We start from the raw sequence: 15304 nt of genomic DNA on the forward strand, positions 1-15304 counted from the left end.
GTAAACACCTTGTACAAATAAATAATATCTGCATCTAAATTGAAAGATTTTGAATTGTTATTGATACAAGAAAAATTCACATCATTTCGGAAACTTGGCTTGAGGCGGAATCTGTATTAAATGTAAATAGTTCTTGTTTATTTTGTTAGGTTAAGAATTTTGTATTTGTTTTATTTAATTAGATTATAATAGGGCTGACATTTACATATAAAATGTATAAACGCCCTTAAATAAATAAAGAAAAAAATATATATCTGCATCTGTGGTTTGCTAGGTTTCTGTAAAAATGTGTAATTTCAAAGTTACACAGACAAAAAGTTTTACAAACAAATCTTTGAGCCGATCGAAGTTTTAAACCTAATAAAAAATATATATTGGATCTTCTGATACTCTTCTGAGCTCTGATAGTAGAGTGAAGGGTATTGGGGTAGCAAAAGTTAAAGCCATGTCCGAGGTAAATTTTTTCACTTTTATGACTTTAAGTTTTGTTCTTCACTATTTTTAACCCCCAACCGAAAAAGAGGGGTGTTATAAGTTTGACGTGTGTATCTGTGTGTCTGTGTATCTGTGTATCTGTCTGTGGCACCGTAGCGCCTAAACTAATGAACCGATTTTAGTTTAGTTTTTTTTGTTTGAAAGGTGGCTTGATCGAGAGTGTTCTTAGCTATAATCCAAGAAAATCGGTTCAGCCGTTTGAAAGTTATCAGTTCTTTTCTGTTAGTTACTGTAACCTTCACTTGTCGGGGGTGTTATAAATTTTTAATTTACATTTGTTATTTTTGTTTTCGTTTTGAAGTTTTAGTAATATGAAACTTGCATTAATCATAAATATATATTTTAACATTAAGATATCGTAAAAAAATAATTTGCTCTCCATTTAAAAAAAAACCTAATGTCCCACCACAGATTATATGATCTATAATATTTATTTCGCTGTATCTATATCATTATACACTTTGTGATTGAAAATTGACGAATAAATTACTAATTAACGCCTTTGTGTCTATATGGAGTGGTCGGTAACTCAATAATCCCTCTAATAGCCTATTGAAATGAAATATATTTACTAAGTAATAAAACTAACTAATATATTTTATAACTTTCCATCTTTCCTAATGCAAGGTATAGCAAAGACCGTATTGTGTATTTTGCAAAGGATGTTCTTGAAAACTAAACTGTATAATTAAAATATTTATGTATTGTTGTAATATATAACCTTAGAGCATAGTTATTTTAATGTTACGTGGTTTAAATTTAACTGGCGAACTCTTACAGTACCTACTACAAAGAAAATTTAAAAAAAAACACGGCTAATACAAAGCACTACTTATATCTTCTGGACAGAATGTCTTTTGAGTATCTTACATTATAGTCCATAGGCAAAGTTAACGATAGTTAGGGAACTTGTAACAAAACGTTGAGGCTTCGAAGTCACTGGTAGGCGTCAAATGTCCCAACATTTGATGCTAGGTAGCCTAAGAATCGCATATTTTTCTTTGCTGTCAAGTCTTTAATATATATAATATTTGACATATTATCGTCGTTTCAGGATCAAACAAGAGTTCTCTCACTCTGTTAGTTGTTCTTTTTCACTTCTTCTTAGTTGTTTAGAATGTGCTAAATGGTAGCAAAGGCACGCAAAACTTGCAAGAATGCATACCTACCCAAAAAGTTGTCCTTGATTCTACTTAAAGTTGCTATTTGATAATGATCGTTTCGGAGAACTCGGATATTCTTGCTAGATCTTTTTTGCGTCTCTTAATAAACATCATCACATAATTTTTCGACAAAAATACGAAAAAAACACTAAATTATGCTAACATAATTTCAGTTCAAATGATTTAAACGGTCAGATTTGTGTACTAAAACAATTTATGAAGCACTGATACTCAGTGGTTAAGACATAAGCGTCCTATTCGAGGGGTCGGGTATTCGATCCCGGGCACGCACTTCTACCTTTCCTAGTTATGGCATTTTTAATGAGAGGTGTCTCATTTTGAGAGGAGACCAGTGCTTAGTAGAGGACCGGTGATGGGTCTATTATGATGACAATTATGTTACTTTAAACGAGTAATTTTTGGAAACGGCTCTAACGATTTGGATGAAATGTTTTAATTAGATAATGTTTTACTTTCCTTTTACTTTTATCTAGCTAGATGATATTCCTGAGCTTCCAAAACAGAGTTAACAAACCTCTGTCGTACCCAATTCTTATGCATCAGAAAAATAGTACCTAATTATTCCTTCTTTGTTGAATCTATATTGACGAGGTGTCGGTCATTCATTACTTAAAGGTTAAATCTGATAATACTCGTACGTACTGTACTATACAATACGGGGTATTTCAAACGTATCTGGGATTGTCTCTATTCACTAACAGCTAGTCTAAAGGCGGTTGCAACAATACCTCACAATTTCAATCGAACTATTCGTCTAAGCTTTAGGCCGGAGCATGTAACTGAGGGACCAAGAGATTGTAGGAAATCTTTAGGAGGTACTTCATTGGGGTTGCGTACCCAAAAGGTGCCAACGGGTACCAAATGCCACTGCAAACAATGAAAGCCTCCGCTGTCCATCCGTCTGTCCATCAGCCTATTTGTCAGCGGACTGTAACTCAAGAATCGTATTAGTATTTCTAGGGTCTAGCGATAACGGATTTCATATGCCATTTAATATGAACGTAATATGTCTTGGTGACAAATATTTACTGCCTATCCTATATCTTGTGTCGTAGCCTGTTAAGAGGGGTCTCTCCGTCACTCGTATCATACAAACGTAGTTCCAATTTCATTTGAATATTAAGAAACCAAAGTCCATGAAATTTTGCAGACATATTCTAGAAACTAATATCTGTATCTGTGGTTTTCCAGATTTCTGTTAAAATATTCAGTTTTAAAGTTACGCGGTCTTAAAAATTCACATACAAATCTTTGAGCCCCTGTAATTTTAAAACTACATATTTTTAGAAAAATATAAAACACCACAGACACAGATATTAGTTTCTAGAATATGTCGGCAAAATTTTATGGGCTTTGGTTGCTTAATATTCAAATGAAATTGGAACTACGATTGTATGGAGTAAGTGACGGAGAGAGACCTGTTAAAGGCCAATATATACCTACTGTCTTCGATCCGGAAAACTCAATTTACCTTAAAATAGAACAACATCTTAAAAGCTTTTTACGTTCAAAGTGTTTGTGGTACGTGCATTAACCACTTTTAGTCACATGTATAAAATCAAGAAACAACCTTTTGTTCCACTTTTTTAAAGAACAACACCGAATTTCTTGCTGGTTCTTCTAGACAGAAAGTTCTATTCTAAAAAAAGCTTTTCTAACCATGGTCTACAATGCATTCGATAAAACCTATTTACATTAAGCTTAGTAAATTTGTTGTTAATTAAATTATGTAAGCTACTTACATGAGTAAAAGTTACAGGTGTAATCTGCCTGGACCGATCCGAAAATCAAGGCTGCATTAGCATCTCTATCAATATGGGATCGGTTTTTATACTGCTTCTTCCCATTTAATTATAATTGGTGTGCGTTTTATATTAATAGCGGTCGATATTAGGTTTCTTGATAATGATATACGTCCATTGAAATAATAACATGTTATTGGACTAAATCAAATATTATATAGTATTTTTAAACAAAGTAAAATATTGCTCGCATTATTTTTTTAATAAAATTACGGGTCATTATTTTTAAAAGTTACATGCTTTAACCGTGAGGGAAAACATCTTGAGAAAACATGCATGCCTGAAAGTTCTACATAATATTCTCAATCAAAGGTGTATGAAGTGTGACAATCCGCACTTGGCCAGTTAGGTAGACTATGGCTTGAACCCTTCTCATTTTGAGAAGAGACCCTTTCTTAGTGGATAGGCGATGGGTTGACTCGCAGACTGACTCACACTTCACCGGCTTATTTCGTCTTTTTGTCATCAGGATTTGTTGTAAAGGTTATCAATGTCTTTGTATTGTGTTCAGTTTTCTCAGAATTTCGCATGTGGTGTATCGACTGTTTCATATCAGGACATTTTATTAGCACCGCAGTTTCGGAGCATATCTTAATGCTATTAATAATGCTTCGAAGTTATCGGGAGGCTATTACAACATACCAACTTAACTTAGATACAAAGTGTAAACCAACTTTAACAAACATTGAACTGTATCTGGGCAGGTTAAACATGTATGCTATTTAAAAAATATATTAATAACTAGCTGACCTGATCCTGCTTTGCTCAGGAAATCTAGAAAATTATAAAACTCTTGAAAGACATTTCTTAATTGGTAACCAAAAGGCCAAATACCAGTTTTCATGCACGTAGCTTGAAAAAACGGGCAAGTGCGAGTCAGACTTGCGTACCGAGGGTTCAGGTACTTGGGTATTTATTCCGACATTTTTCACGATTAATTAAAAACTACTATGCATAAAAATGAATAAAAATCAGTTTTAGAATGTACAGGTAAAGCCCTTTCTATAATACCCCACTTGGTATAGTTATCTTATTTTGAAAATTGAAAACAGGATAATTAATTATTTTTGTTCATGGACACGTTTTAATTTTTTTTTGTGATGTAGGCATAAATTTACGGTTTTCGGATTTTTTCCTTTAATTATGCAAAAGATCTACCTATCTGCCAAATTTCATGAATCTAAAGATCACCGGGAAGTACCTACCCTATAGGTTTTCTTGACTCTCACGACAGACGTACAGACGGACAGACAGACAGATGGACAGACAGACTGACAACAAAGTGATCCTATAAGGGTTTCATTTTCCTTTTGAGGTATGAAACCCTGAAAATAACATACTTTTATACAAACTCTTATCTTTTATCTAATTTAAGTCTCATTATCATTGTGTTCTTAGAATGGGCATTTGTGAAAACCATCCAAACCACACCACCATGAAACTACACAACTTTGAAATTATTTGATAAGTGGTCGACCAAGAGCGTACCAAATTCGGGATATATACAGGAATAGTAAAAGAGAAAAGTTAGTCCTGCAAGTCTACACTTCGGCTACAAATTTAGAAATTATACTAAGACACCAACTTGCATCAGAACTATCATTCGATTTAACCAAATATATAGTTATATCTATTTCTACCTACAAATTGAAAGGTTTAATGGAAAGTTTTGAAAATAGGACCTAAATTGATAGATATACTTACGCATTGTTAATAACTGAGCCCGAATTCATTAAAAGTAATTCACAGCTAGATCAAATTATTATGATCTCAAAGCATTAAAAAACTTTTTTACGTTCTTATAAAGCTAAGGTCGTAGCTCACTTATACAACACCGTTTCCGCACGGTAAAATAGTAGACATTCAAATATGGGTTTAAAGCGCCGGCCACACAGGCCGCGTATGCGTCGCGTGAGCGTAGACGTAGCGCGTACCATTGCGTTGTAATGTATGGAACTGTATGAGAGATGGCATACCGCTTGCGTGGCGTGAACGTTCGCGTAGACATAATGCGTGCAGTTATGTCTGCGTTGACGTGCTTGGTATGAATCGGCTTTTAAGTCGTACTCTGTACATACATTTAACAGTAGCAACATACAATTGCAAATAACGCGCAGATCTTGCCGTGGGTGGCTCGAAGACCACTCGATGGTCAACATCTTACTTACCACGTGCTTCAAGCGAGCGTCCCGCACGTATACAGCGTGCAGGCTACTCGAGCAATTTGTAACATGCTCAGTATGCTACAGTACTGCTACGAGTAGTTTTCTTCGCGTGGTCAGTGAGCTTTCCGCTAGCTGTCGGCGCGTGGCCAATTAGCGGTCACTTCGATTTGAGGCGGAGCCGTGCGTGTGCTGTGTGGGAACGGTGTCGTGTAAATGAGCTATGACCTTTAATCTACTGATACGTATATCATCAGATCGCGGACGAAAATATGGGCAAAGCTATATATACATATTAAAATGAATATACACATACCTATTTGTTTATTCCATATCTTCATGCCTGCTTATACCTAAATCAACAACTACATCCTTCAATACCTTCATAAAAAATATGTAGTTTATGCAGATAAAGATTTTGGTTCCCACACTGCATTGTCCCTGAACGCTTGGATAATCGGTTTTTCTAAGGATATTATTATAAACTCGTATGATATATCGACGACTGAACGACTCGCATGCCACCTGTTTAATTTGCGTTGATAGCACTATGTCAGAAATCGTCACGGAAGTTCCAATAACAACCGTACAAAGTTTCATCGCAATCGGAATGAATGGTATTTCAATGCAAGGGGCGGACAAACTTTACCTCTTCACAGCCCTGGATCTGCAACTAGGGCCTAAAAAACCTGACAATGGCACCCTCTCTCTCCAGAGTTTGAATATTCGACCGTTCGGGTTTATTCGGCTCAGCTTGTGTAACCTCTAGTTTCCAGATGCGACAGGGATGAAAAAGGCATCACGTACAAGATGTACACGTATCAAAAATCAACTTAGAATGAGTATACGTTCATAAATCGTGTTCATAAATCATTAGCCAACCGAGCGTTTAAAATCAAATAACAAGTGTAAATTAAAAATTTATGACACCCCCGACAAGTGAAGGTTACAGTAACTAGAAAAGAACTGATAACTTTCAAACGGCTGAACCGATTTTCTTGGATTATAGCTAAGAACACTCTCCATCAAGCCACCTTTCAAAGAAAAAAAACTAAACTAAAATCGGTTCATTAGTTTAGGCGCTACGGTGCCACAGACAGATACACAGATACACAGATACAAAGACACACAGATACACACGTCAAACTTATATCACCCCTCTTTTTGGGTCGGGGGTTAATGAATAATAATCAATTCAACAATATACCTACGCTGCGTACAAGGTGCTTTATGAAGTAGGTGCATTTACCTTAATTATATTGAATTAGTCACTGATTATCCAAAATATATCATATAAAATATATTAGGTGGTTTAATATTAAGGTGACATCTGCAAAATTATAAAGTTATTATTTTCTTATCAGTGTTAGAAAGTGGTAAGTAAATTTTGATAAGAGATAATAATTTTCAGTTACCTAACCGCTATCGCTGTAATCTGCACATAACTGATAATTTTACAAATTGGGGCACAAGTAGTCACTACATCATGTTAGTTTGATTTTACTACTTTTAGGGTTCCTTACCTCAAAAGGAAAACGGAACCCTTATAGGATCACTTTGTTGTCTGTCTGTCTGTCCGTCCGTCCGTCCGTTCGCCCTTCGTCGTGTCTGTCAAGAAAACCTATAGGGTACTTCCCGTTGCCCTAGAATCATGAAATTTGGCAGGTAGCTAGATCTTATAGCACAAGTAAAGGAATAAATCCGAAAACCGAGAATTTATGGCTACATTATTAAAAAAATAATTAAAATGTGTTTCAAATTTCAAAGTAAGATAACTGTACCAAGTGGGGTATCATATGAAAGGGTTTTATTTGTATATTCTAAAACAGATTATATTTTTATACGAAACAGTTTTTTATTTATCGTGCAAAATGTCGGAACCCTCGGTGCGCGAGTCTGACTCGCACTTGGCCGGTTTTTTTATATGAAAATTGAGATACATACCTAGTCCTTAACACATAGCTCTGAGGAAGATAACTTTTGGTGATTTTGGATTCTGGAGTTTTGATGATATCCCTGGCTCAGAGAAGTCATCAAGTCATTGCCTTCCCTCTATAGTCTTATAAAAGGGTGGTCCTGAATTCAATTCCTGGTTTCAATTTTGAAATTCATCATTTCTGTATTGGATCAGATCTGGATTCTGGTCTGCTGGGTTTTCAGTTGTGGTAGTGCCGTCGAGTGATTTAGCGTCTTTTTTACGTCATCATCCTTAACAACTAATAGACTCCACTGTCGGAGATAAGTAGGTCTCTTGTAGGGACTCCCACACGTCACAGTCTTGCGCCGCCGCTTGAATAGAGATCCCTGAGCCTCGTTTGATGTCAACTCTCTGCCTACTGATGAGTCTGCCAGGCGCTGCGCTTACCGGTGGGAGTTCGCTATTCCATCACTTTGAAGTTGGGACCCCTACGACTATCCTCCCCTTGTTGTTAAGACCCCTATCGATACTCCGTCCAGAGTAGATTACTTAAATTCAAATCTGCCCTCTTATGTTGTACCTAGGTATTAAAACTGACTACCTATAATAAAATACCTGTAATAAATATTTACATCTCCGGTCAACTGATGTTAATGATAAAGTATGTTAATGATGTACACGCACAATTGTTATACCTAATAGGTAGCTACCAAGTACCAAGTTCATACTGAGATAATCACACTAATATTATGAAGGTGAATATTACGTGTATGTGTGTGTGTGTATATTTGTTACTCCTTCACGAAAAAACTACTTGACTGATTTGGCTGAAAGGAACGGATATAGATAATATCCTGGATTAGCACATAAGCTACTTATTATCTTGGAAAATCCTCTTTGATTTTCCCACGGGATTTCGAAAACCTAAATCCACGCGGGCGAAGTCGCGGGCATCGGCTAGTTTGAACTATTCCATGGACCTGGCACCTCGTTTATATCTTAGGTATAGTACGCGACAGGTTGAGATGGCAACTGGGGTGGGGAAGCCCCGCACACCCGCACAGCCCGCGCGCTATCCCGGTGCGAGTGAGCGCGGGTGACTTGCGGGTGTACGGGGCGTCCCCAGCCTCATACCCCGATCGCCATCTCTGTCGATCTATGTCTTAGGACCTGTCGCGTCCTAATAATCTTATTATTTCACAAGTTCCGATAGTCTACGTCAATATAAGTAAAAATAGACCTGCTTAGTTCATATTATTTTCAGAGCTCATAATATTATTCAAACATACAAATTTACCTTCGAGACTCAGATTATTTTGGTTAATATATTATAAACAACTATTTGTTATGCTGTTGTTATAGTCCTAGAGTTCGTCGGGAAGTGTTCGGAAATTTTGAAAGTTAGTTAATTCCTGGACTTGCCAGGCAGTATGGCACTCGTGGTGAAGGTTTATTGGTTCAATTTTGAATTAAACTGACAGGTAGCTCTTATCACCCATCTGTTATGAATATGTAAAAAAAAATATATGAATATATAAAAAAAGTGTCTCTAATATTACGCCTGGGACTCTTCCATCCCATTCAGAAAAAGATTCTGCAGAGAAGAGCTGGCAAGAAACTTAACACTGTTACTCGTTTCAAATAATAAAAAAATTACAATTTTATCAATGTAACAACTTAATTACTATAATATATTGAAGGCACATGGAAGCTCAGCAGTAAAACGATACCTCATACATAGAAAGAAACAGGTGATAATATGTTTAACTTACAATAACCCTGCAATACCCGTTGATTAAATAATATTATCAAATTCATGTGGCGTGTGGAATGTTCGATAGATGTTTGAATCAGAAAGTGTTTAAAAAAAGAAGTGTAAATTAAAAATTTATAACACCCCCGACAAGTGAAGATTACAGTAACTAGAAAAGAGCTGATAACTTTCAAACGTCTGAAACCGATTTTCTTGAATTATAGCTAAGCACCTTTCAAACAAAAAAAACTAAATTAAAATCGGTTCATTCGTTTAGGCGCTACGATGCCACAGACAGATACACAGATACACAGAGACAGATACACACGTCAAACTTATAACACCCCTCTTTTTCGGTCGGGGGTTAAAAATAGACTTGACTTGACTTGACTTGATCAACCCACTGGCGGCCCACTACTGAGCACGGGTCTCTTCTCAGAGTGAGAAGGGTTCAGGCCATAGTCTGCCACGCTGGCCCAATGCGGATTGGCAGACTTCACACACCTTTGAGAACATGGAGAACTCTCAGGCATGCAGGTTTCCTCACGATGTTTTCCTTCACCGTTAAAGCCAGTGATATTAAATTGCTTAAAACACACATAACTGAAAAGTTAGAGGTGCGTGCCCGGGATCGAACCCCCGACTTCCGATTAGGAGCAAGACGTTCTAACCACTAGGCTACCTCAGTTATAAATAGGAGCATCGAATAAATAGAATTACAAGTGTAAATTAAAAATTTATAACACCCCCGACAAGTGAATGTTACAGTAACTAGAAAAAAGCTGATAACTTTCATACGGCTGAACCGATTTTCTTGTATGATAGCTAAGAACACTCTCGATCAAGCCACCTTTCAAACAAAAGAAACTAAATTAAAATCGGTTCATTCGTTTAGGCGCTACGATGCCACAGACAGATACACAGATACACACGTCAAACTTATAACAGCCCTCTTTTTAGGTCGGGGGTTAAAAACATCAAAAATTGAATGAAGTTTGTAGAATGTTTCGTAATTATACAGAAAGAATCGGCACATCTGTCTGTAGGCATTGTTTTTAATGTAAGCGACCGGCGTGCAAGATTGTACCAGAGGTTATCCACAGTGTTATCGTCGTCAGGCGCACTGTGTCAATTTTCCAATTTTAGTACTCGATAATATAAGTATGTAACATTTTTTTTTCTCTCCCGATTTTTTGGAACAGCTATCTGTTCAGTTTATCAAGAATGACCCAACCGACTTGCACAATTATTTTATATTGATAAGAACGATTCTTGGTACCTACTTAATATAATATATTACAATAATATACGGGGTGATATTATGTTTCCAGATAAATACAAGTGTAAATTATAAATTTATAACAACCCCGACAAGTGAAGGTTACAGTAACTAGAAAAGAGCTGATAACTTTCAAACGGCTGAACCGATTCTCTTGGATTATAGCTAAGAACACTTTCAATTAAGCCACCTTTCAAACGAAAAAAACTAAACTAAAATCGGTTCATTGGTTTAAGAGCTACGATGCCACAGACCGATACATACGGCAAACTTATAGCACCCATCTTTTTGGGTCGGGGGTTAAAAATGAATAATATAATTAATGAATTTATAATTTTTCCGGGGGCTCCTTCCATACATGATAAGGAGCCGGATTTTTATTTACCCTAGCATGTGGGGGATTTCTCTGTCTAGAGCTCATTGAGGAAAGTACGGATATATTTTTTATTTTATTTGATCTAAAAAAAATGTTTTTTTTTAGAAGAAGAGTTTTATTTCACAAGTTTTAGTGGCCCCATTGTATTGAAATATACTACACCTGGTTAAAAACCTACTGTTTACTAAGCCGACCGCGAGCAATTCACACTTATCCGTTGAGGAGTTCTGTTCTCTAACTCCGAAGGTATTCATCAAATCTTGACTAAAGTAAAATGAAACTATCTCGGAATTACGACCTACCAAACAAAACAGAATTATCAAAATCGGTTCATATTTGGCGGAGTAATCGCGTAACAAACATACAAAAAAAACATGCAGTCGAATTGAGAACCTCCTCCTTTTTTTGAAGTCGATTAAACATAAGGAAATGGAGGGCTGGTAAAATTGTCAGTTAGCCCATTTTTGTGACGGGGGCTATCTCAAAAAAAATTAAACTAATTAGGAATATGAAAATTCGGTATGTTTGTATACCATATACTTTATTTAAACTAAAAACGACGATTCACTAAATACTAAAACAACTATTTATAAAATATTTTGTAAGCTGTGACCAAAAGAAACGAATATTTTTTTTTTTTGGGTTTTCTTTCACGGTTTATTGCGATGTTCTAATTCGGAAAAAAAAAACCTACAACCGCCGAAAAAAATATGATGTTCATAACTAATTATGTACGGATTCCAAAAGAGCGAGGTTCGACTCGCACTTGACCGGTTTTTTATAAATTATTCCTTTATCGACCGACAATAAAACATCCTGTATTTTTACATCGCAACTGATCAGATGGCATGTTAATTACGGACGACATCGTGACTATTTATTATAATATAATATTATATTAACCTACATAATTATCGAAACAATAACCTGCAGAGGTTACAGACAACATCCCGCTTTGTAAATGAACGAGCCTTGTTTTTTAAAAGGAGTAAATCAAAATATAAATTACCGCAATTAAATCATCATCTGTATCAACCTACTACCAATAGTATTCTTGGCACCATTCCATACGGGCATGATTTGTATAGTAATTAGATATTGTAATATTTAAACAAGTGTAAATTAAAAATTTATAACACCCCCGACAAGTGAAGGTTACAGTAACTAGAAAAAAGCTGATAACTTTCAAACGGCTGAACCGATTTTCTTGGATGATAGCTAAGAACACTCTCGATCAAGTCACCTTTCAAACAAAAAAATTAAATTAAAATCGGTTCGTTCGTTTAGGCGCTACGATGCCACAGACAGATACACAGATACACACGTCAAACTTATAACATCTCTCTTTTTGGGTCGGGGGTAAAAAAAAATAAAAAATTCCACTAAAAAAAACCTACCACTGGCTCACTATTGAGCTAAGGGTTTGGCCATAGTCTATCACGCTGGCCAAGTCCGAATTGGCAGACATCATACTCTTTCGTGAAAATTGAAGACAACTCTCAGGCATGCAGTTTCCTCAGCATGAGTTTTCCTTCAGTGATATTGGTTAAGATGCATATAACTGCGAATATTTAAAGGTCGAGGATCTGGCATCTTCGCCTCCCGATTAGGAGGCCGACGGGCGCCGTACCGGAACGCTAAATCGCTTAGCGGCACAGCTTTGCTAGTAGGGTGGTAATTATTAGCTAACTACTAGCTATGGCTGAAACCCATCATCTCAGAACAGAATTAGAAATTAAAAACCGGCCAGGGGCGAGTCAGACTCGCGCACTGAGGGTTCCGTACTCGGGTATTTTTTCCAAAATTTGCACAATAAATCAAAACCTATTGCCAATGCTGGATTTGTATCTGAAAACTAGCTTATACCCACGACTTCATCCGCGTGGACTACACATATATCAAACCCCTGTTTTATCCCTTTAGGGATTGCATTTTCAAAAATCTTTTCATGATGTCTACGTCATAATAGCTAAGTATCTGCATGCCAAATTTCAGCCCGATCAGTCCTTTAGTTAGAACTGTGAGTTGATCGATCAGCCAGTCAGACAGTTTTTCCTTTTATATCACACTTCACACTAATATTATAAAGGGGAAAGTTTGTGTGTAAGTATGTGTGTATGTGTGTGTGTGTTTGTTACTCCTTCACGCAAAAACTACTGAACGGATCGGGTTAAAATTTAGAACAGAGATAGATTATACCCTGGATTAGCACATAGGCTACTTTTTATCCCGGAAAATTAAAGAGTTCCCACGGGATTTTTAAAAAACTACATCCACGCGAACGAAGTCGCGGGCATCAGCTAGTATACATTTAAAGAATATTCATTTATTCATTTATTATTTATAAAATACCACAGCGATAGGGAGGTCGTAATATCAAACATTAGGTAGGTACTTGAAATGGGTAGTGTGTCTGTACCGCTCGCTGCAATTAGTCTGAAATGCAGCGCCTTGTACAACTGTCATTCTCCATTCCTTTTCATAAACTACCTACCTTTATGGCAAGAGTGAATAGGCACCTTCTAGTCAAACGCGTTTCATCTTAGACAAAATCATCATTTTCTGCTAGGTATGTCTTATTGTGGGTCACATAAATAATAATACTTACACTCTTTATTTTACTCAGTGATTAACCCCCGACCGAAAAAGTGGGGGTTAAAAGTTTGACGTGTGTATCTGTGTATCTGTCTATGGCATCGTAGCTCCTAAACTAATGCACCGATTTTAATTTAGTTTTGTTTGAAAGGTGGCTTGATCGAGAGTGTTCTTAGCTATAATCCAAGAAAATCGGTTCAGGTGTTTGAAAGTTATCAGCTCTTTTCTAGTTACTGTAACCTTCAATTGTTGGGGGTGTTATAAATTTTTAATTTATACTTGTTCCTCATTTATTTTAATAGGTAGTTTTCTATTTGATTTTTTCAGTAGTTCAATATTTGACTAAACTTTGATGTCATACTACATTATTCACTCGTAAATTGAGTTCAGTTTAAAATGCAAAGAAGAAAGTTATAATCATGTACTTAAACGATTGCAGTTTTCTGGAGAGGCTTTTAAGTGACGAACTAAAGTACTTATTTCACATTTATAATGTATATTACAATACATTAATAATAATACCTATATACATACTCGTAACATTGTTAGCGCTTTACAAAGAAGATGAGAAGGCTTAACCTTGAAAATATGCTTTCTGTGCCTGTATTTTTTAGAATTGGGCCTGAAATAAATTACTAACACCGCATAGCTTCGCACGAGTGGTCTTATCTATATTATCATTTTACATAACAGCTCTAATTATTACACGCACTAGATGAGCATTCAGAATAAAAAATCGAGCTATAGAAAAGTGTCAAAATCATCATGTACAAGCCAGCATAGAATTATTAAAAGGTACCAAAATACGATATAAACAACAGGAATTTGCAAGCTGCGAATTTTTTGTTGGGGTTGACCCGACGAGTGCGTAGTACAAGATCGTTGGTTTTATATAAATTTTTAATAGGTATATTTAATGGAACTTCCTTGTAAAATGTTTTTGTCTGGTATATGGAAATTATTTAAGAAGCTTTGATATTATGAACTTATTAGTAAAGGATTATAATCAATTTTAACAGTAACTAATCGCGAATTTGTTTTATACTGCTTAGTATAAAAAGAGAAAATAAGGGACATTGATTTGAACGTCTCTACACTGTTACTATTTATAGAATTTTATGGCATTTTAGTGAAAAAGCCAGCAGGAACAATACAGTTTTATGACATATAATAAACCAAATCTACAGTTATATACTTACATACCAACAACATTTGGATCAAATCAATGCCTGAAATATTCATTTCCGGAATCGAAAATATTGTTCTAAATAGATCAATGAGTTGAATAGTTCATCAAGTAAAGTACCTACATAGCTGATAGCGATGTGCTGCCGATATGAAAGAAATCACATACTTTATATGCAATCGTGCTAGAAATCTGTACAAATATATAAAATGAGAAACAGATTGATATATCAGAGCTCAATTCGCTGGGATAGAAACTTGAGATTTTGGCTTTGAATACCTACGTAAGTATTCTTTATAACGTAGACCCCTATTATGAAAAAATTTCGTTGACCTATAACTGTACATGGGTCTCTCAGAATGAGAAGGTTTTAAGACACGGTCTGCCACGCTAGCCCAGTGTGAAATGGCAGACTTCACATACCCTTGAGAACATTACGAAAATCTCTCAGCCGTGCAGATATCCTCACGATATTTTCCTTCACCTTGCATCTGACAGGTATGTAGGAGGCGAAGTGGTCATTGGTAAGCACTGTGATCTTATAAGTTCTCCGA

The 15304-nt window shown here is 36.0% G+C and overlaps 1 protein-coding gene and 1 long non-coding RNA gene across 19 annotated transcripts in view; both read left to right on the forward strand.

The window, feature by feature from the left end:
• LOC123880334 (basement membrane-specific heparan sulfate proteoglycan core protein-like) overlaps window positions 1–15304 on the forward strand; it is a 189292-nt gene that overhangs the window by 12104 nt on the left and 161884 nt on the right. The gene's annotated exons all lie outside the window — the stretch shown is intronic.
• Window positions 603–11206, forward strand: LOC123880390. Its single transcript, XR_006799231.1, has 3 exons — window positions 603–616; window positions 5702–5707; window positions 11083–11206. It is a non-coding gene; the product is annotated as an uncharacterized LOC123880390 (long non-coding RNA).

Source organism: Maniola jurtina, chromosome Z (assembly GCF_905333055.1).
Source record: "Maniola jurtina chromosome Z, ilManJurt1.1, whole genome shotgun sequence".
Taxonomy (NCBI): Eukaryota; Metazoa; Arthropoda; class Insecta; order Lepidoptera; family Nymphalidae; genus Maniola; species Maniola jurtina.